This window comes from Columba livia, chromosome 1 (assembly GCF_036013475.1).
Source record: "Columba livia isolate bColLiv1 breed racing homer chromosome 1, bColLiv1.pat.W.v2, whole genome shotgun sequence".
NCBI classification, from domain to species: Eukaryota; Metazoa; Chordata; class Aves; order Columbiformes; family Columbidae; genus Columba; species Columba livia.
Genome location: NC_088602.1, coordinates 31,170,963 through 31,192,698, shown reverse-complemented (window position 1 = coordinate 31,192,698; position 21,736 = coordinate 31,170,963).

Here is a 21,736-nt window from a genome sequence, read left to right as displayed (position 1 = left end):
CTGTGTTGATTAGGTACAGTAAATAAGTATTGATTCTGACTAGATGGTTTATGTAACTAAGCAGCACAGCAGGAATGAAGCATTACAACTATTACAGCTGCATGTGCAAATTACAGAGCTCTCATTTATCGGAATAGTTGAAATGAACTGCTCCTGCTGTGCTGATTAGTTAAATAAGCCATCAAATCAGGGAACATAACCATGTGCCATAACATTGCGCGCAATCTGGAATTATGTATTGGACTGTAACATTTGTGATTCATACCAGCTAGTCAGCTGTCTAACCAACTCAAGGCAAAGAGTGATTTTTTTCTTATCCCAAACACATAATGTGATATTTGCTCTCCCCAAATATTTAAATGCAGAGTTAGCCTGTGGTGACTGGCTAGGGTTTTAAGTGTTTGTGAGCACAAGCTGTACAGATATTAAATGTTAGCAGAGAGCAGGAAGGAAAGATTTGGTGAATGGGAGCCACATCTAAATTCCAGGCAGGGCCATTCCTGACCTTCATCTCTGCCAGATCTGAGTCCTGTCTAATGGTGCCCTGGCAAAGAGACTTGCATCTGTCAGGTGTGGCTGGTCCCCTTGCCCAGCTGGTCCCACAGGAAAGAATTTCATTAGCATCCTCGTGGTGATTTTTGTGGAGGGCTTGCTTTCAGCATTTTTGTTGGTTTTAGTTTCTACACCCACATGTTATGTTGGGAAAAAAAGGCAGCAATGCGATTTGCAAGCAGGGGTATGAAGATTTGTGGTTATTCCTACTTTTATGGTCTTAGATGGTTATTAGATGCAGTAGGCTTGCTACAGTCTCCAGCTGGGCAAGCCTTCTGCCTTTGGGAAGCTGCACAAGGGGCAGGCAATCTCTCCTCCCACTTCACTTTTGTGCTCTTTCATATATGTCAACTGCCTCCTCCATGCCGAAGCCATAGGAAGTCCTGCTTAGATAGACCTTTGGTCCGGCCCAGTATGTTTGTCCTTATTTTCTTACTTCTTGGACTTTTCCATCTTGAACTTGTCCTCTGCCTCTTGCAAAATTTCCAAATAGGAAAATGTGGAGAAGAGATAAAAGGAACTGTAGGGCCCTGCATGTTCGGGTGACACTGAGCTGAGGAACATGGGTCACATGAAGGATCAGGAATGGATATGAGTTGGTATTTTAGGGAAAGCTGGTACAGAAAGCAAAAAAGAGACTTCATACGCTGTGTGGCAGCCCTAAGGGATGTGCTGGAAAATGCACTGTCACAGCACACAGACTTATATGGGGGTTTCAAAGCGACAGGCTCCTCCTTCGAGTAAATCCTCTCTGTTTATCCTTCACCCTGGTCTGTGTATTTCTCCCATCAGCAAAGGATGGAGGGGAGGGCTGGGGCACTGCAGGCCGGTGCTGGTCTTGCTACAGGCTCAGCACTACAGAAAGCTACTCTAGCAAAGCTGAGTAACTCATTCCTCCACCTGGATACGGATATGGATATGGATAGCCCATTCTGTTGAGCTTGGCAGCAGGCTTTAGTAGGCTTTTGGGGTGATGCCTGGTGGTCCTTGCACAGCACATGTGAATGAGGTTTGGTGTTGCAGGTGTGGGGAACAGCACCCACTAAGCCACAGCAAGGAAACCATGAGGCACCCGTTAACAGGCTGGATCTGATTTTGTAAAATCTGCCCAGATCTTTGGCTTAAGCCTTGCAGAGATGTGATGCAGGCTGAATATCAAGTAGAGCTGAGTTATATAATGTTTTACAGTGACTGGTAAGATTGATGACCTGGAAAATAGGATTTGGCACCGCTGCCGGCTATTGATGAGTGTGCTGCCGCCGCGTGCAGGTAACAAGGGGTGTCTCAGCCAGGTTGTGTCTATCTCAGGTCCTGGCTTGGGTTTACTCCTTCCCTGCATTGACGTCCCTCCTGACTTCAGACTGACCTCCTGTCCACGCTTGGGTGTTTACCCACTTTCATTAAGCATCCTGTGGGATACTTCTCAGGGGCCGGGAGGAGATGAACTGCAGCTACGTCAAGTTTGTGGATGGCAAGTATGTTGGTCGGGGGATGCACTTTGGAGGTCTTGCCCAGCCTGAAGGCTTCTCTAGCTCTGTAAGTCAGTAATACTGTGCTGGCTGTGCAAAATAAGAGTTCATGTTTTGCAAGGCAAATCTCTCCTATCCTAACTGAAAGTCCAGAACACCAGGGGACAGGTGAAATTTTACTGCTGAGAGTCTCTGGGAAATTCTGGGCTTTGCCTCCCCACCCAAGCACAGTGCCAAAACAAATCAAGTCAGGCTTAACCATGGGTCTGCATCTTAGAGTTGACAGCAAATGTTAAATTATGATTTACATTGCCACAAGTAGGAACAAGAATACACTTTTGGTCTATCAGCCAGGCTTCATGGACTATATCTGGACCACATGACCTATAGATGTCCCTTCCAACTTCAACCATTGTGTGATTGTATTTATTTAGCATCATCTCATAGGAAGTACTCATGATATTGTTACAAAAGGCCAGTGCAACTCCTGGATTAAAAACTAGAGGAACAAATAAAACGATAGAAGAGATAGAAGTGGACAGGAGGGTTTGTGAAGGGTTCGGCACCAGCAGATATTTCAATCACAGTGAATGTCTTTTACTCACTCTCAGTTCAGATCTGACACCCGAGCAATAAAAAAATGCGCATCAAAACCCCTATAACTGCACAGTTTTGCAGTACTCTTCAGAGTGAGTTTCAATGTGACTCCATCTGTATAGGAAGTTGTTAGAGGACCATGAAAAGTTGGAAGCAGACAGACTGTCACAATTAACCCCTAATTATTGTCATGAATAAATAAATATTACAATAAAAATAAAGAGTGATTTCTACCTAAAAGCATCTTCCAATTCCTTTTGGTCATAAAAGTACATTACAATCAAGAAAATAAATATGTAAAGGCAGAAAACCTAATTGGATTATATGGGAAGCTACATCTCCTTGGGACGCTCTGCTGAGGCACTGCAGAGCCCTTCTGGTGCTGAACTGAAGCCACTGTTTCCCAGAAAGCATACAAAAAAGTCCAGTCACGTTTGCCTCTAGGAAGGAAAACACAGTGGCTTTAGAAGTGAACTCTTCACTGCAGCTAAAGCTAAAGGGAACAACTTGCTAAAGAGGGTTATGTGAGGGCAGGAGTTCAGAGCTGCACTAGGAAAAGGAGAGGAAGTTCGCAACGTCATCCACTGTTTTGGAGAGACTTGAATTAAACTGGTTTTGTGCCTGGCTTTTCCCATGGTCTATGAGGTGGAGGTGGTCCTTTGAGCTCTGCTGGCACCCTGCAGTTCATAGTGGTGGAGTTCTCCTGTTCCTCGGCAATACAGAATGCCTGAAGGCATGGAAACAGATGTGGGCAGCATCCTTTCACATCTGGAGTGCTCCAGTGGCCCCCTTCCACACTGTGTCCCAGCACAATGGGAGTGGAAACATCACAGTAAAGTCATGGCCTTGCAACCTCTTTGCTCCAGCAAAAAGCATCACAAAGCACATGGTGAAATACCATGGGCAATCCCTGAAGTCAAAAGGCTTATTTCAGGTAGCTAAAAGCAAACCTTCCTTTTTCATCCAGGCCCGGGCTACTTCATATTTTGTGGAGTGCAGAGAAAAGACATGACTTGGCTGCTCTTATCTCACATATTGCAAAGACCACATTATTCATCAAGGATGTCACCAGAGGAAAGCCATTTCAGAAACACAGCTCAAGTAAACCCTGGGCAGGGGGTTAGAGGTGTGGGGGCTTTGAGAAGCAGCGGTGTTAAGGAGATCAGGTTTGAGAACCTGTGTGAGACCACGGGCTGCCTGGCCAGGAGGAGACATAAAGGATGCCACCCGCCAGGGACCACTTCCCCCAGCCACCCTCATCCCTTCCCCAGATACTTTTTCACTGCCTTTTCACTGACTTTTTCACTTCTGCTTCTCACCATGGGACTTTCCTGTGGCCCTGCCTGCTGTATTGGATTTTAGCACCTAGGTACTTACTGACTGGTCTAGCTGCCATCCCTTCAAAAACTGTGATCCTCAGGCCCTGCTGTAAAAGGGTGTTACAAGATACTGTGTTTATTCAAAAAAATAAAAAAAAATAAAATAAAAAAATAAAAAAATAAAAAAAGAAAGAAAAAAAAAGGAAGGAAAAAGAGACAAAGGTCTATTACAACCAGGAAAATTAATTCAGAAGTGTATGAATTCCTCAAGAGGAAAGTGATGATCATTTTAGTTTTACTAGTATTGCATATACTTGCTGGTTCTATTTAGAAAGTGGTAGGGGGTTGCTTCATCTCCGCTGCTATTCATATTACCTGAGCATTTCCCACAGAGCAGATGCAGGTTTGCAATTTCTTTTTACTTTTCATTTTTCCTCCCTGGCCCGCTGGGAAATCACTGCAGAAAGCACACAGCTGTGCACAGGGACAGCCCAGGCCAGCCCTGCCCTGGGGCCAGGAATGGGGCCACTCCAGAGCCAGGCACCCGCTGCATCCCACAAGGAATCTGGGGATTCACACCAGAGGCTTCGCCTTATCCCGGTAAGAAGAAGGTTTGGTGGCAAATTAAATTCTGGAGATGGTGGATTTAGCCGAATACACACTACATTCCAAATGGCAGAAGATCGTGCTGTATCTTTCCTCTGCTGACATAAGCCACAGAGTATTGCCTAAGACCTCAGGCTCTACCCACCCCTCTTGACCTCTTGCCTATGCTTTTTAGGGTGTTTTGTGGAGCGCCTTCCCAACAGAGAAGTAGGAACTGTGTCTTTTTGGCTTCTCAGGTCAGCAGCTTATCCTGGACCACGGCACCACTTGCAAGACTAACCATCCTGCAGAAGCAATGTGCCACATTCGCCTGGCCCATGCACGGCAGCAGCTCTGGCCCCCTCTCAGCATCACACCTGGAAGACAAGAGGTGACCAGGACTAGGTGGGTGAAGAGCAGGAAGCAAGAGAGGTCCACAGAATGGTAAAGGTGATATTTCTGGAGATCAATGATACAGTCATTGCTGCGGCATCCTTTGCAGACAGGGCTGGCTCTGGAAGGCTGCTGGGCAGCAAGACAGCGCAGGCACCATCAGCAGGTCTTCTGCAGTCCTCTTCCAGCCTGGTCCCTCAGAAGGTATTTCTCCACAGTGTTTTTGGACACAACCACCTCCAGCTTTTCTGGGAGGGCACACAATGCCCGTGTTTCCAAGCCTAACTGATGCCTTGCACACAGCTTAGGACCTGTGTGGTGCTGCACAAAGCCATACTCACTGCACAAACCCTGACTCAGATGGGCTTTTGCTTTTGAAGCTGTTCAAATTGATCACTTCAAATGCACCTGTGCAGCTCCGGAAGGGCAGTAACGTGGGATTAAAGAGGCAATGGGGAAAGCCAGGAGATCCGATCATCATCTCTTGCTCTTTTACAAGACTTCTGGTATGCTGGAGCAAAAGCAGAGGGTTATTGCTTTCTGCATTGCTTTTTCCCCCCATCCTTTTTTTCCTTTTGCATGATTTCTCTGTGGCTCTGGCTACCCCAGCAGCCTTCAGGAAGCCCCGACAGTTGGAGCTGGCATCTCCTGACAACACCTGATGCTCCAGATCCATATCTGCTGACTTACTGATTCTTCCAACGTCATTTCTGAGGCAGCAGAAAAACTAATTGTGACTTGTGAGCAAAGGAGCAATGTGAGGACTTCTTATTGAGAAAAATATTGAAAATATAGGCCAAAAAAAAGCAAAAGCCCAAGATACATCTCCTGGCTTGTAGGAAAGAGCCAAATTTGTGCAGAAATGCATGAAAAGTCACAGTGGGAACTAGCAAAGGCAGTTGAGTTGCAAGCATCATTGAGTTGAGCAGGGTCCCAGAACCACCAGCAGACCTGAGGTGACTCTGTTCGTGAGGGAGGTCCACATGAAACACAAGCAAGAGGTACCCAGGCTGCATATCTTGGAGTTGCAGGCTATGAAGAGACTGAATGTGCTGGGGACGGGCATGGAGGAAGAGGCAAGAGATCCTACCCTCAGTGGGAGCTGACCACATCTCCATCATTTGTGCTGGCTCTTGCCCCTTCCTTCCCAGCTCGGTAGGTGCTGAGGTCAAAGGGAAAAAGGTCTGATGCTGAGACCTAGACTTTGGGTACCATCCAAGTAGAAGAAATGCTGCATTGGCCCAAGTTTGTGTAGAAGGGTGGGTGGCAACATGTGTAAAGACTGGAAATAGTGAGATGAAGGGGGAAGGACAATGCTGGAGGAAAGCTGGTGGTTGAGCTGCGGGAGGTCAAACTGGGGAAAGGCAGGGTGTGCAACAGCAGAACTGGCCCAGGCTCAACTGCAGGAAAATAATTTCTCAAAAAAGATTCAATGCAAGTTAACTGCTTCAGGGAACTGCAGTTCTTGGTCCAGTGTCACCTGTATCATTGCATTTAGGTACAGCATTTGGGTCCAAGGACTTGCATCTTTGCTGCTCTGATTTACCTTCTTTATAATTAAATGTAATTATAGGTGGATATCTGGTTAATTACTCATGTCACATGAGTGCTTTTTCCCACAGGCTGTGTGACATCTACTGCTGACATAGGAGAGAGGAGAAGATTTTGTCTCCGCTGACTTTACAGCTAAGGCAGCTGGATTTTGTTGGCTTCTGGCACTCTCAGTGTGTTCTCAAAGCAAGCCATTTTTAGGGCTGTGCTGCTTTTGAGTGGGTAAGTATTATGAAAACTTTCATTCTCCCCTTTGGTAGGAGCTTATTGCCACGCAGGGCACCCTGACTTTGAAATAATAAGGTAACTTGCATCATCACCTAATCAGTTGCCTTAGTAACAGATTTCCTAAATTTCCCTGTTGCATTTGCATGTTCATAAGTATGAAAATCAGACGTGGGAGAAGGAAAGGAAAGGAACGGAAACAAAAGAAAATCCAAGGCTTTGTAGGATGCGCTTCATGATGGGAGACACCTGTAAGGCTGTTTGCTGATCAGCCTGTGCTTTATTTACTCACCTTTGTCATGTCAGTGGCCCCTCAGTGATGCAGCAGCAGCTGGTATCAGGTGAACGGCTGGGTGGGGGGGGACTAGCCTGGAAAATTACCAGCATCCTCCCTGCAAGGTTTGGTGGCACAGAAGGAAAAAGATTATGGAGAAATTTTTGTATTGGTAATCGCCAAGGTAGAGCTAAGGCAGGGCTGGGAACCCAACAGAAAATGAATTTCAAATTTTGAGAAATATTGGGGTAAAAAGCTTGAGTGTGTGGGTGCTGGTTATTCAGTGATGCTCGGTTCAGCAAAGGTTACCTCAGCAGAGGTCATTTCCCTGGATTCTGCATCGAACTTTCTAGATCAGCTCCCTGCTCAACCCAGACTCAGACGGCCCCACTTGCACCATAGGAGGAAGCTCTAGAGGTGATGCTGTTTGCCATTTCAAGGGTTTTTCCCCCGGCAGATCCACTGCAGCTCAGTAACTTGCAGCCTCTCGAATATGACACTGAGACTCAACAAGCAGCTTCAGTCTTTCTTGAACTCGCAGCAGATGAGGGACTGTGCAGCCTGGAACTCGAAAATCTGCTTTGCTTCTCCTTTCTGGTGATCTTCACACTACAAATGAGAGCTGGGAGGGACCTTCAGAAAATGGTGGGGGAGAGGGTGAAGGCACATGGGGTCAGCACTGGGTGCACACAGGTACCAGCATCCTGGGACAGTTGTAATGGTCTGAGAGCAGCAATACTTGGGAGAAGGAGGGGAGTTTGTCTGTGTGGGCACAAGCCCTCCTTACCCTGATGGAGCCTAGGGATGAGGTGACAGGTTTCTCCCTGCTCTGGACACCCGCAGCTCCTCTCCCTTACCTGGCTTGTCCCTAGGGGACATGCCGTGTGGAGGCATTGGGGGAAAATGGGTTTCTCAGTACTCTCCTTTCCACAATTTTTGACCTAATCTGCCTTTGAGGAGAGAGCTAAGGGCACGAGTGAGGGTGCTGGACTGTCAGCCAGACTCCCTGCTTGCCCAGCACTGTCAGCACTTTGCTTTGAGGACTCCCCCATCAAGAGGAGGCAACTCACAACTACCACAGATGTACTTCTTGTTGTGTAAGCACATCCCAGTTGATAAGGCTGGGAATGAGCTCATGTCACACATTATAAAGTCCAGCTCAAAAAAGCCATCCCACTGCACATGTTCTGTAATCACCCAACGCTGCTCGCATGTGGGATGGGTTCAAAGGCTACAGTGAGAGGTTGGCAAACACAGCAGATACACGGCAGGTGCGATGTGGCTGTTACATCAGGAGTCTTGCTTTCGATTCCCATGTTTAGTCTTGAACTGAGTGATGTACATGTGAAAATTAAAGCACTCCTTGCTAAAAGATGATTGTTGGATACAATGAATTAAGAAAGCACAATATATAGAGAGCATCGTAATTATATCATCAGGGAATACCATTTACAGTGGGCAATGCTGTGATTCATTATGTTACAAGTAAATAACAGGAGATTAAAAATGTTCTTGGGTTCTCATATGTAATGTAGCCCAGTTTAAGGTTATACTTACCAAAATTATCAGTGGAAAAACACTGTAGTTCAAAGTTACAGTGGAAAAACACTGTATTTCAGAGCTGAGTCACAGATGGTCACACCGAGTCAGAGACCAAGGTCTTGCTGGGGGAGCTGGGTGCTGAGACCACAAGCAAGAGCCTGGGGTATCCCCAGGGACTTGCAGAGGTTGAAAATACTGGGGAAAACATTACTGGGTATTCTGGGCATGGCCATGGGAGGCAGGATTATCCCCATTTTACAGATTACTTGAAAAGCAGTTCCTCAAGGGAAAAAAGCAAGGTGTTCCCTGAGCCAGGAGAGTGGTGGGACATACCCCTGCCCATGCTTGGCCTGGTAGAGCATGCTGCCTTTTTGGGGTATCAGTACCCCCGCTTGAACATGCAGCTCCCCTCTCCCAGTAGTGCTCTTTCACACTGCGCCAGACAGGAGTGAGGTTTCTTTATGTGTTGTTCAGCAAGGCTTCAACAAATACTCAGTGTCAAGTGGCAGGAGTCGTCATCCCCGGGAGTTGCTTTGGTAACTCTGCCATGTACGTGGGAGGTCACCTCACGTAAGGGCGGGAGGCGGGAAGCACAGTCCTGAACCTACTCACCTGTTTCATCTCCCAGCATTGGAAATTGTAAGAAATCATTTCAGTAATCCAGGCACAAACTTGTCATATAAAAAGGAAAAAGTGTAAACGCAGGAAACCTTGACAGTGTGAGACAGGATTTACCTGCATATTAAGCTGAAGGAGAAGGATGTTATACATGCAGCAATTAATTTCTGAAATAAGGCCGGAAATGGATCTGAGTGTAAACAAAGGGAATATTAGTACTGGATGTTTAAAGAACTTAATGTTCCTATGAATTTTCACGGCTAATTTGAGAGGTAAAACACCCCAGCTCTCTGCTTTCATTCCTGACAGCAAGGCGTGATTCTGAGAAGGGGAAGCAGGGCGCTGGTGTGCAGGGGGACTGCTGATCTGCGTGGCACCTGCAGGAAGCCTCATGAGGAGCAGCACTGGCAGTGAGGTGGGTACCCATGAACTCTTCACAGCAATGACGATGGGAGAGCCAGAGGTCCCCACCTGCGCCGAAGTACCATCCCTGTGGTCACTGCATGGTGGCAGAGAGGCCTGCTGGTGCTCTACCTTCCCACATGGTAGGACAGGCATGGTGACAGGGGACCCTGTGTCCACAGTTGCCAACATTCAGATTTAGATACCTGATTAAGAGTTTTCTTACTGCCAGAGATGCTTGCTACTCACTAATCCCTGTCAGGCCTCTCAGTGTTAAGCGCCTTTAATAAATCCAAGTCCTTGTACAGGTTCAAGGTGCTTAGTGGCACCACAGGGCCAGTGAGATGATCCTCCTTCGTGGCAAAGCTGGCTGTGGATCTCTGGGTCCCTGTCATCCTGGTCTGAGGTCTATCAGAGTTGACTGAGAAACTCAGTGGGGGTTTGACGAGGTCCCACCATTGCTATTGCCAGTACGAGTGACAGATATTAAACCAGTGAGGTGACATGCTTCTAGTCTGTTTACAGCCATGCGTGATGTGTTCATCCAGATAGGTCACAGCAAGCGCGCCACTGCTGCTGGCTTCATGAACTGGGGGTGCTGCTCCAGGCAGAACAGCATTCTGCTGAAGGTACACAGCTGGGAGCACATGGCCAGTGACCTGAGCGGTACACTCCAAGAAAAGCTTTCTTGCCTTTCCCCTTGGTCCCAAACAGACCTACCTGTGGAATCATGCAAGTATCAGAAACTGGAGCTCAGCAAGAGGCCCCAGAAAACTGTCCAGAAGAAAGACAAAGCTGTCTTCCCATGGGCAGCACTGGGATCAGATTGCCAAAGCAAGGATGCCCCAGGTACAAAAGTCTTACGGGCTCCCAACTCCATGCAGAAGCTGTGTTTGGCTAGTCCTGACCCGAAGACAGCAAAAAGAACGAAAAAGCAATAGATTTCCTTGAGCTTGGGTGAAAGCTGTGGCAGAGCTTTACTGATGGAACCCAGGCAAGTTAATGGTGCTACAAAGAGGCTAGTAGGGCTGGCTTTTATTTCACTTCCCAGTTTTGATTTCAGACACTTCTTGAAGCGTTGTTACACCTATCTCTGTTGATAAGAATGGACTCTGGACCAGCCAGTGCTGCCAAGTGAGCACTGAAGACACTGTTATTTGGTCGCTGCTGACCCAAGGCCCTGCTCCAGCTCTCTTATCTCACCACAACCCAGTGGTGACGGAGGAAAATCCTGATCATCAGAAACCTATCAAATAATGCACTGGGAATGTAAAAGTATTTGTCCTTCATGCTATTAAACAATTAAGGAGAAGTCTCTTTTTGTACACAAGACAATTAACAGCTCATGTGCCCAGCCGCTGATAACTGAGCAGACGGGGACCCAAGGGCAGCCACTGGGCAGGCTGTGTCTGAACCTGGCTGCTGTAGGGTTTCACACCCTGCATATGTGTAATCTCCACTGAGGAACTTTCATCCTGCTCAGCCAGAGAGGGGAACACGATGAAGCTGCTGGTGCTGTTTGTGTTTATGTTAGTGCTGGCTGCATCTGTCTGTGTAGATCACTGTCCGGCCGTATGTGTGTGTGTGTGGTATGTGTGTGCACGCCTATGGGTACTATGCAATCAGCCTTGTTACTGGCTCTATTAGGCTGCTCCCTCACAGTTTATGCATCCCCATTCAGCCTTTCATGTAAGGGAGGGGACTTTAGTGTCATTGTGGATGTCACACGTGATAGCTACACATCCCCTAGTAGCGCCAGGAAGAAAACTGCTGAAGATTTGGCCAACAAAGGGGAATCCTCTTTGCCCAGCAGAGGGGAATCCTCAGCCGTGTAACAGGCGGATGCCTTCCCATGCCTCCCTGGCTCCATGCAGGGAGCACCCGTGGGGAGGGCACAGCAGTGTCCCCAGCCAGCCCTCCCCCTGCCCTTGCCTTGGCGCAGCAGGCTCTCCAGGCCCCTCCAACCAGCTCATTTCTGTCAGCCAGCAAAGCCCATTTGTGGGAATGGAAGTGAAGCTTTGGTGAGGTCAGGCCATGGTGAAACTGCTTTTTCACTCCACACCACACAAATGCAAACTGACACTTGTGCTACAAATGATCCTTCTACTTTCTCCTGACTTTTCAGTGTTTTCTCATTGTTTTTATCACCTATAAACCAGACCTCTGATGCTTTTTGGAGCCAATCTGTTCCACAATTAAAGCTAGACTGGATATTTTATTCATAACAAGCACGTTAGGCTTTTCCTCTGATGTTTTTGCTTCTCCCTCCTCAGGCCCTCCTCTTCTCAGGGCATTGACGTGGGTAATGATTTCCTCTCTGCAGGAGCAGAGTTCATAGCTTCATACTAGGAATAAACATGCAATTTAGCCAAGGGTGAATTCATGACTGTAATTCATATTCTGAAACAGGGCAAGCCTTTTGCTTCCAGACAAGCACATCATGTGGTTGCAATTGAAGTTTAGGCATCAAAACACTAAGCATGACATTTGCGGAGTAGGATCCTAACAGAAGTGGTGAAAAAGGAGTGGGGCAGAAGCTGTCTCCCTCCCATGGCTCCCTGCCTTCCCCAGGCCCTGCCTTTGCTATTAGCATCCTTGCCAGGATGCAGCCCTGCACCACTTTCCTTGTTAAAAGCGCGGACTTTATTTTGGAAAGTTTTAAAAGGCACTGAAATGAGATGCACTCCATTTGGGAGGGAAGCTGAGGACCTGCAGAGGCTGTTGAGTCACTTTGAAGAGAAGAAGCATGAAAATGAAAAGAGATGATCTTTCATAAGCGGCCAGTCATGGAGGGATCCTGGGAGCACCTGAGTGGGATTACATCCTTCGCACCTGCAAAAAGGCAAGGCCTGAGTGATGCAGTATGGAAAGACCGGAGAAGGAAGGCAATGCCCTGCACAAAAGGAAATGTATCTTTGCCCTGATTATTCAACTTACAAAAAACAAAGAGTAAGAAAGTCTGGTAGAGGGAGGACACACGGACAGTCTCAAAAGCTTTCAAAGCCATGAGACTGTTGCACAGAGAGGTCTCGTTCCTCCAAAGACACACAGGGAATGTTCGAGGTTGAGCAGCCTCAGCAGACAAACCTAAGCACGCATCTATACTCCCTGCCAGACTACAGCATCTGTTTGCGTGCTTAAATGCTGCCTCAGCAGCGTGGGAAGATGAAGAAAGGATCAAGTCAGCACCTCTGGAAATCTGGGGTTGGGACTGATCGCTCTGTGCTCCTGCATGGATGGCAAATCTCCCCAAAGAGTCTTTTTTCTCCTCTCACACTTGGGTAGGTAGGTGCACAGCATGAACACAGGCATTCACAGCTTCAGGAGTCAAATCACATCAAATCAAATCCATGTCTAAAGTAGCTCACATCAGGAGGTAGTTAACACACAAAATCAGCCACATACTGAGAACTGAGTCCTTTACCTGGAGAGTTACCCAGGTGTCGCCTGGTGAGCTGCAGACAAAGGGAAGGCTGGTTTATCTGGAGAAATGTGTCTTTCAATCCCTTGCTTTTCTTTTCCATGGCAATAGACCATTTGCCCCATGACTTTCAGGACATCTTCCCCCATACAAGAGACAGCACATGTTCCTTCAGGTTTTGAGTGTCCGCTGTCCCAATTGCCTGATGAGTACATGCACCTTCACCACCCACCTGACTGCTGCCACAGACAGGGTACCAACAGCTGGATTCGCCCTGCTCTTTCCTCCACCAGCACCTGAGTTCGGTCTTCTCTGAGGAGCAGCCAATTTTCATGGCACATGTAGGATAACTCACCCTGAGACCTCCATCCTGCCATCAGACTGGACTGAAACAGGCCAGCAGGTTCACAGGGTTTTGGGATAGGGACAGATGGGACCAATAGACAGCCAGGCAGATGGGCAGCATCATCACATCAGCCTTGTTTCTTTAGCAAATCAAGCTAAAAATAATAACTGTAGGAGACAGACGTTTGAGAAGCTAAGAATAAGGCACAAATGTCATGTGAATCATAGAGCCTAAAAGGATGGCTGGACTATCTCACGCAACTGCATTGTGTCACTCCTTTCATACACCAAATTCAAGGATGGTTTGCTCTTCCACTCCACCTCCTCAATGGAAAGCTTGAGCTACCCTGTATTCATCTGGTCACTGAACACTTCCTCCTAACTTCGAGCCTGAATTTATGTGACTTTCTTGGACAATGTCATTGAAACAAGAACTTAGACTGCACTCAATGATTTTTAAGTTAAAAGGGAAAGTATGAAGACAGGAAAAATGATGTCAGATATAGAAGAGCTGAGACTAAAGTTTGAGAAACACAGACTGCAAAATGCCTGTTGCTCTGCACGTGTGTGAATGATGCTTCTCTGTGTTTGCGTAATGGCTCTCAGACAATACGCTCAGGAAGGCAAGGCTGCACTGCCACCCGTGTTTCTAATGCCCAGTCGCACAAACATTGGTTGAGGGGTTTGCATCCTTTCATTGTCCCTGGTGCTGCTGATATTTCTAGCGTAACAGTCCACAAACACCTTGCTCTGCACCAAGGTCCTGTTCTGCATGGTGCTGGGCTTAGAAAAAAGAAAGACCACTTCACTGGCCAAAAATCCTTGGTTGTTGCAAGATGGCTTGAATGAAAAGTGAGGCTGAGGGTGAAATAGCAGCAAGCAGAGAACCAGAAAACATTTTGTATATGCTAGGAAGTACTAGCTTGTGCAATGTCTTTTCTCATCAGCCTCCGCTTGGCTCCTTGAGAGGCAGTTCTTCATGCAACAGTCATTACCTCACCTGAAATCCAGAGCCACAACAGGGCTGATGTGTTAGTGCTGCATAACAGTCCCGATGTTGTCACCTGGAGGAGACAGCCCCAGGATTGGATCACAGGCTGTCAGAGAACAGCTATCACTGCATGTCAGATGCATGCTGTGTAGTAAGCATACAAAATGCACCAGCCTGTATTTTGGTGCAGATCATGTAAGGCACCTTTGGGTCACATACAGCAGCAGCTGGACCTTGCTTTTCTCCTTACACTCTCCAGTAGTTTGTTTTGTAGCAGCCTCCAGAGGAAAGGGTGAGGTTAAAGGACCTTCTCTAGTGGGTGCTGTAAAAATACAAATAAAGCCTGTGCTGTGAAAAGTTCACCAGATAACATGTGAGGGCACCACAGACAGATGGAATACGATGAAAAAGAAAATAAAATGGTGAAGAGATAGTATAGGAGGATTGGAAGAGGGATTAATTTACTTGAATTAAAGCATTTGGATAAGGAGAAATAGACACCTGCAGAGCAGTCCTCATGTCCTAAGTTACAACATACATGTCTTATGAAACACCCTCTAGACAGGCCTGTTGATAGCAGCCAGCTCGAAAAGGAGCTCAGGATGCCAGACATCTGTCTGAATTAGGCGTGACGAATTTCACCTGAGAAACCAAATGTTTTGGTTGAGGGCACGGTGTGGTGGTTTCAGCCTTATGAGATTTGGGGTGAGTATGAGCAAAGGATTTTATGGTCCCATTACAAATTCCTCGTCCCGTGTTTACGTATGACAAGTACGTGCTGTGTTAGTTGAGATCTTTCCCAGGATGGAGCAGAGCCACCTGAGGAGACTGAACATGGAGAAGAACATTCTGGGGTAAGCCCTGAAGGGGCCTCTCAAGATCATGTCCACATCAGGAACATCCATCTGGACCTGCTACAGTGGATACTGTGGATATCTGGCAGTGGATACAAACCCAGACTTGCCTGGAGTCTGAGGTTTTCATACAAATTCTCTTATAGTTAATAAAGTGCCCAGGACTGAAGCAGCCATCCCTCCCCAAGCCAGGATGACTGCTTGTGTTCAGGAAGAGCATTGCACGCACGGCTCAGAAACTGGCAGTTCCTGTCAGAAACAAAAGACCCCGCCCTGGTGAGACCACATCTGGAATATTGTGTCCAGTTCTGGGCCCCTCAGTTCCAGAAGGACAGGGAACTGCTGAAGAAAGTCCAGCGCAGGGCGACAAACATGATCAAGGGAGCGGAGCATCTCCCTTATGAGGAAAGGCTGAGGGAGCTGGGTCTCTTTAGCCTGGAGAAGAGGAGACTGAGGGGTGACCTTATTAATGTTTACAAATATATAAAGGGTGAGTGTCACGAGGATGGAGCCAGGCTCTTCTTGGTGACAACCAATGGTAGGACAAGGGGTAATGGGATCAAGCTGGAACACAAGAGGTTCCACTTAAATTTGAGAAGAAACTTCTACTCAGTAAGGGTAACAGACACTGGAACAGGCTGCCCAGGGGGGTTGTGGAGTCTCCCACTCTGGAGACATTCAAAACCCACCTGGATGCCTTCCTGTGTAACCTCATCTGGGTGTTCCTGCTCCGGCAGGGGGATTGGACTGGATGATCTTTCAAGGCCCCTTCCAATCCCTGACATTCTGTGATTCTGTGATTCTGTTTTTCATTTCATCATTCTGGTGACACATGTACGGGAACAGTGGCAGTGCTGGCAGCAGGAGATGGCTTGGAGGGAGCAGCTGAGCACAGATCCTGGGGAGAAACATGAGAAACCCATGACTTCTCCCACACTGACTTTTGTTCGTGTGACAGGACAGAGGAGATGGGGAGAGGCTGTGGTGATGTGTCAGTTTATTATCCTCTGGGTGTGAAAAGACCTTGGAGAGGCCAACAAGGTGCTTTGCCAGCAAGGGCAGGTCAATGTCTGGTTTGCCCATGTTTTGTAGTCTGTTGGCATTGTTGCCCCTCCCAGCTGTAAATGCCAAGCTGGTGAGGTAATATGCAAGGAATAGGCTGTTTCGTCCCAAATCAGATCGTGTTGTGTCTGCTTCCAGCACACAACCTGCTAAGCAGGACTGGGCACCCCCCCCGGACTGCCTGCAGACCGGGCATGGAGTGGTCACTCCCATTTTTTTCAGGAGTCAGGCAGTGCTTTTGGGGTGGAACAGGTCCAAATGCATTGAGAGGGTTGCCTTAGGAGGAGAGGACCAGAGGCCTAAAATTGCATTTATGCCCAACATGAAGAGAGCTGACAGGCAAATCCTGCTCAGGCCAAGTGCAAGGAGAGAGGTGGGTCTTATCCATAGGCACCACCAGTGTCCTTCACCACCATCCACCCCTGCAGTACCATCCCCACCAATGCCCAACAGTTCCGTCACATCTCCCTCCATGAATGGGTGGGCTGGCACAGACCCACACATCCGTCACTTCATCACAGACCCTTACGTCTGAGGACAGCAGAAACCTTTCACCTGGGGTCTTTCTCTAATTAAAGCATTGTCCAGTTGAGCAGTGGGAATATGACTGACCTGAGGTGTACAGTTCAACAAGAGAAGGGGAAAAAATGGTCTCCATATTAGCAAGATTCGGTTGTACTGTGAACAGAAAAATGAAAATATACCCTAAAGGCCTTTCTTTGGTTAAAACGCTGTGATTCCAAAAACTAATTAGCCTCTGAGAGTTTCTAAGTTTCTCTTATTTCTCTTTTTTATTATTATTTTATTTTTAGCAAGAAATACAGTGGATTCACTTAGATGTAAATTGGATCTAGAGAGGTGCAAGAGAAAGTTTTATTCTTAATGGTTCCTGCATATTTTTGTGCTTCATTGTGAGGATGTCTTCTGCTTCAGCAGTAGCTATCAAAGGACATAAAGCCAGAGACACAGCAGTGCAGTGCTTTGTCAGTTCTGTAACTAGTTAACCTTGGATGAGAAGGACACTATTGCTGAAATATAATAACAAACTACTGGGCAACATGATCTCCTGTTTCTCAAATGATCAAACAAATTCTTCATCTTTCTAGACTGAACCTAAACTGACAGCAACCTTTTCATTTAGAGCAAATTAAGGTTCTCAGACTATCTAATATAAATTATGATTTTTTCTTGTTGTTTTTTTTCCCCCTTAATTAAACGAAAGTGGGTTTTATAATTTAAACATTCCCACACACGGTTGAGTGAATGCAAATTTTTTCTGTGATTATTCATGCAGTGCAGTGGCAGGCTGAAACCAGCAGTGTTAATTCCCTGGTGACTCCTGCTGAACGTATAGGGTGCGTACAGAGAGTTACAGTAGCTCCTGGAGACCCGCCATGGAGGGCCTTATTGCGCCAAGTCGTGCACAAAGTAATAGGAAATGGCAGTGTGTGCTCTGGAGTTTCCACTCTAAAGCAGCGATTTAATGTGATGGAGAGGCTGGGAGAGGCAAGGGGATGCCATCTTTCCCCCATCGCACAACCCCATACAGTGTGTGCCTGGTGATGCTGTCAAACAAAAAGCAAAGCCTGGACCATCACACAGCTCTTTTCCTGGGTCCCTTCTGTGGTTATATCCATCCCTGCTTAGCAGCGGGATGAGGCAGGGGAGAGAAAGGAGGAAGATGGAAGGGGTGGATAAAAAGGTCAGACACACTGTTTTGAAGGTGGCAGCTCTGCCTGACACAACTGTGAGAGCCTGGGGAGCATCCCATCACTGGGGCAGCTGGAGCATAAGGGCTGGTCACACTGCGGGGCACAGCTGCCCAGAGGGTCAGCTATGAGCAGAGTGCACCTTGTGCCACTGCCATCGAGTGGGTTTTGCAGAAGAGCTGATGGTGGGCGGACAGTGTGGCTCCTGGCACTTCTGCCAGAGATCTGCAGAGTGGGACACCACTGACTACAGCAATGCTGGTGGCCTGAGTGGGATGGGGTGTTGAATGTCCTCAGATGCAAAAAAACCCTTGATTATCCCCAGTGCCATGCAAAGAGGTACAAGCTCCCTCTATGGGCAGTGGGAGACAAGGGCTGGTACAGGAGGGTGGCTGGGGTCTCCCTCCACACCTGCAAGGCTGGCTTTCTCCAGGATGCCCTAAAGAACCTTGAATCCCTGTGGCGCTTCCTTTAGCATATCCCACCACCTGCAGGACTCCCCACAACGCCAAGTCTACCCTGGGGTGTGGTCACAGCTCTGTCAGGCATGGCCACCTCCCAGGTAGCCCCGTAGCATCCTCAGCTGGCAGCAGGCTCTGCGCTGCTCCAGCCACCACCACGTGGCCATGGCTTTTCACATCCCAGCGCTCCCAGTTCTGCCTCCAACAGAGACACCTAGCTTTGCCTTCACTTACAGATTTGGAGCAGTTGTCCAAGGCAGAGGAGCACAGACACAGAGGTCATACACATTGTGGGTGAAAGGAGTCCATCGCTACAGGAAACAAGGATCCCAAACACAGCTCCACCTCCTTTCCTGAAGAGAAGGACAGCTCTCAAGCAGCCTGATGATGTGGTCCACTAAGAAAGCTATTGTGATGAGACTGCCCAGACATCACTTCCACTTTCACGAACCAAAATCAAGGTTTTGTGTGACCACCTTGTGCAAGCTACCCAAGAGACAATGTACCTGTCTTCTGTTGTCATTTCCTATGAAAGATACTCTTCCCTGCCCCGTGCATAAAGGCAGACTCTACAGCTGTCTTGTGAGCACAGAAATCCCCAACAAAGGGATCGGGATGAGAAGAAACACAAGGATGTCCAGAAAAAAAAAAAGCTTAACTCTGCCTTCCTCAAAGGCAGCTCCACATGAATGACAGTGGGAAGTAGAGAAAATATGTGAAGAACAGCAGAAATGGGGGCATGTACAAGCAACCTATCTTCTTGGTCACCTCTGCCAAAGGAGAGGTTGGGGGACTTCGTGAACAGGGGTTTGAATCTGCAATATCATGCTTGATAGCCACAGCTGGAGCTAATTTGTTCGTTTTGGCTTGAATATCTGTATGGTTTCCACCTTCACAATTACCACAGCAATCAGCTCCATCATTTTACAGGCACTCTGTGAAAAAGTACTTTCTTTTGTTTGTGCCAAATTTGCTGATGGCTGGAGTCACTCTAGTTCTTGCAGTGCGAGAAACAGTGAAGAATCTCTACTTCTTTCACCTTCTCTACAGCATCTCAAATTCAATGGACCCCAACAGGATATATAGGTCTCTAAAGACCCTCAGCTGCCTGTATCCCAAGGTACACTTTGATTCAAAGGAAACCATTTTATAATCCTGATCATACTTCTCTGAACATTTTCTAGCTCTGAGACGGGGGGAACAGAACCGCATCCTGCATTCATGGTTACACGACTCATTATGTAGTAACATAATGACATTTTCTGCCATATTCTTGATTCATTTCCTAACGATTACCTTACAAAATCTACAAGCCCTTTTGCAATAGTGCTGCCTTACTTCTTGGCTAAAACAGTTTCAAACCACGTTGCCTACTGTTAAATATAGCAGTCCACAGGAAACTGTGATGTGACTTTTCAGTGTTTCCCACAATTTCCATTGAAGTTGTTCTACCCAAATTTCCCCTGAGGGGCAATCAGATACAGATATATAAATTCCTCTAGGGAATTAACCTACATATTTATTGTGAGCAAACAACCATCTGTCTCTATCTGAGATATGCACACTCCAGAACACACTTGACTAAGCCCTGGGGTTGCCCATGTCTCCCCTCTGATGGTCCTGAACATTGGATATTGCTACAGTGAGGATGGAGAGCTATTTTACCCCAGAGATACCTGTTGGCTTCAATAAATGTTAGCCAGACTTTAAAAGGAGTCCAACCCACTAGCAATTATTAATTTAATTCCATAAATATATTTATTTGTTAGGAAAAGGGGTGACATCTAAGTAAATGCATGGCGAGTTAGAAATAGACTTAAGCGTAGTGTTAAGCTGAGTGATTGACATCTAACTTATCCTCATACACTGCAGAGCCAGATCGAGCTTGCTGTATATGCCCATATTTCCTTGTGTGCTCTGATGGGCCATCAGAATAGATAAATCCATGTTTCTCTGGGATTCAGCAGGTGAACACCTCTAATTCTTACTCATCTAAATGCAGGAACAGGTTTATTTTTCTTCCTGAGTAGAGGATGGGATCATGGGGAGGCACTGGAAGGCTATCAGTGGTCTCTAGTGCAATACTTCAGTCTCTCAGCACTGGAAATCTTGGATCTTCCCAGTCTGAGGTCAATCTCCTGTCTTTGAGAAGGTCCGTCAAGGACTTCAGAGAAAGGAGCATGGAGTCGCCTCAGACAGATAAATACTCCCTCTAACAGAAATGGCTCCTCTGCTCTTATTTATTCAGAGCACAAACATTCCTCATATTGAGGATCTTCAACACTTCCAGAGCTCACAGAGGTTTTATTTATTTCATAATCCTTGCTAATAGAAGTGGGTATTACCACTATGCAGAAAAATATCCAGTTTTCTTTTGATTCATACTAAACACTTGGCCATAGTGATATATTGAAGTTCCTAGAATAACACAGCACAATTGCTGAAATTTGCTTTGGAGTAGAATTTTGTAGCAGGGACCTACCTCACACAAACATTCACAAAAAGCCTATGAAGGGTGTTATCTAGCTCTCATACAGCACTTTTCCATAGACCTCAAATTATTTGTAAAATGTGTCTACATAATTTCACTTTTCTCTGAAATTGGAATTATTCATTCTTGTCTAATAAATCAGGAACTTATTGTCAAACTTCGGGTCTTGCTCCAGAGATTTACCAAATAGTCTATACATACTTCCACAAAGTGGATGAGATTATGGACAATGTGAACATGTGTAGACCTCCTGGCGTGTCTCCTGGCCATCGTCATACTGCACAGATGTACCATGCAAGAGTGTAGCTCACAGGTCAAAGGGAGCAATCATTGCCCTTTACTCAACACATGGTGCATTCGATTTTGGGGATCCACCACACTGAAAGGCATGGGCATAGTGGAGCAATGTCAGTGGAGGGCCGCCAAACCGGCCAGACAGCTGGACCACATGGCATACAAGGGGAGGCTGCGAGAGTTGGGCTTGTTCAACCTGTAGAAGACTCAATCTTTTCCTATGGTTCCACGATTTTGAGTACTGAAGACCCTAGAAATTGCATCAGTTCAGCAGTAGGCAATAAATCCCAAGATATGCTCTGTTTACCAGTTGGTCAAACATTTGAGAAGCATTTGGGATGAAAGTCACAACATAGAAGATAATTATCAAGAGCTTTTGAAATCAGCTGTGAGTTTTGCAGCTCCTCCTTGTTAAAGATAATAACTTCCATGCTGAACTGAGGGGCATTCAAAATACTTCATAATTTAGGCAAAGTGCTTGATGCCAGATTTAGCACATCAGTTTAAAGAGAGCTTGAGCCCAATCTGTCTTTTATATAACCCTTTGTACTATATCCCAAAAGGTGGAATAAGGCTACTAG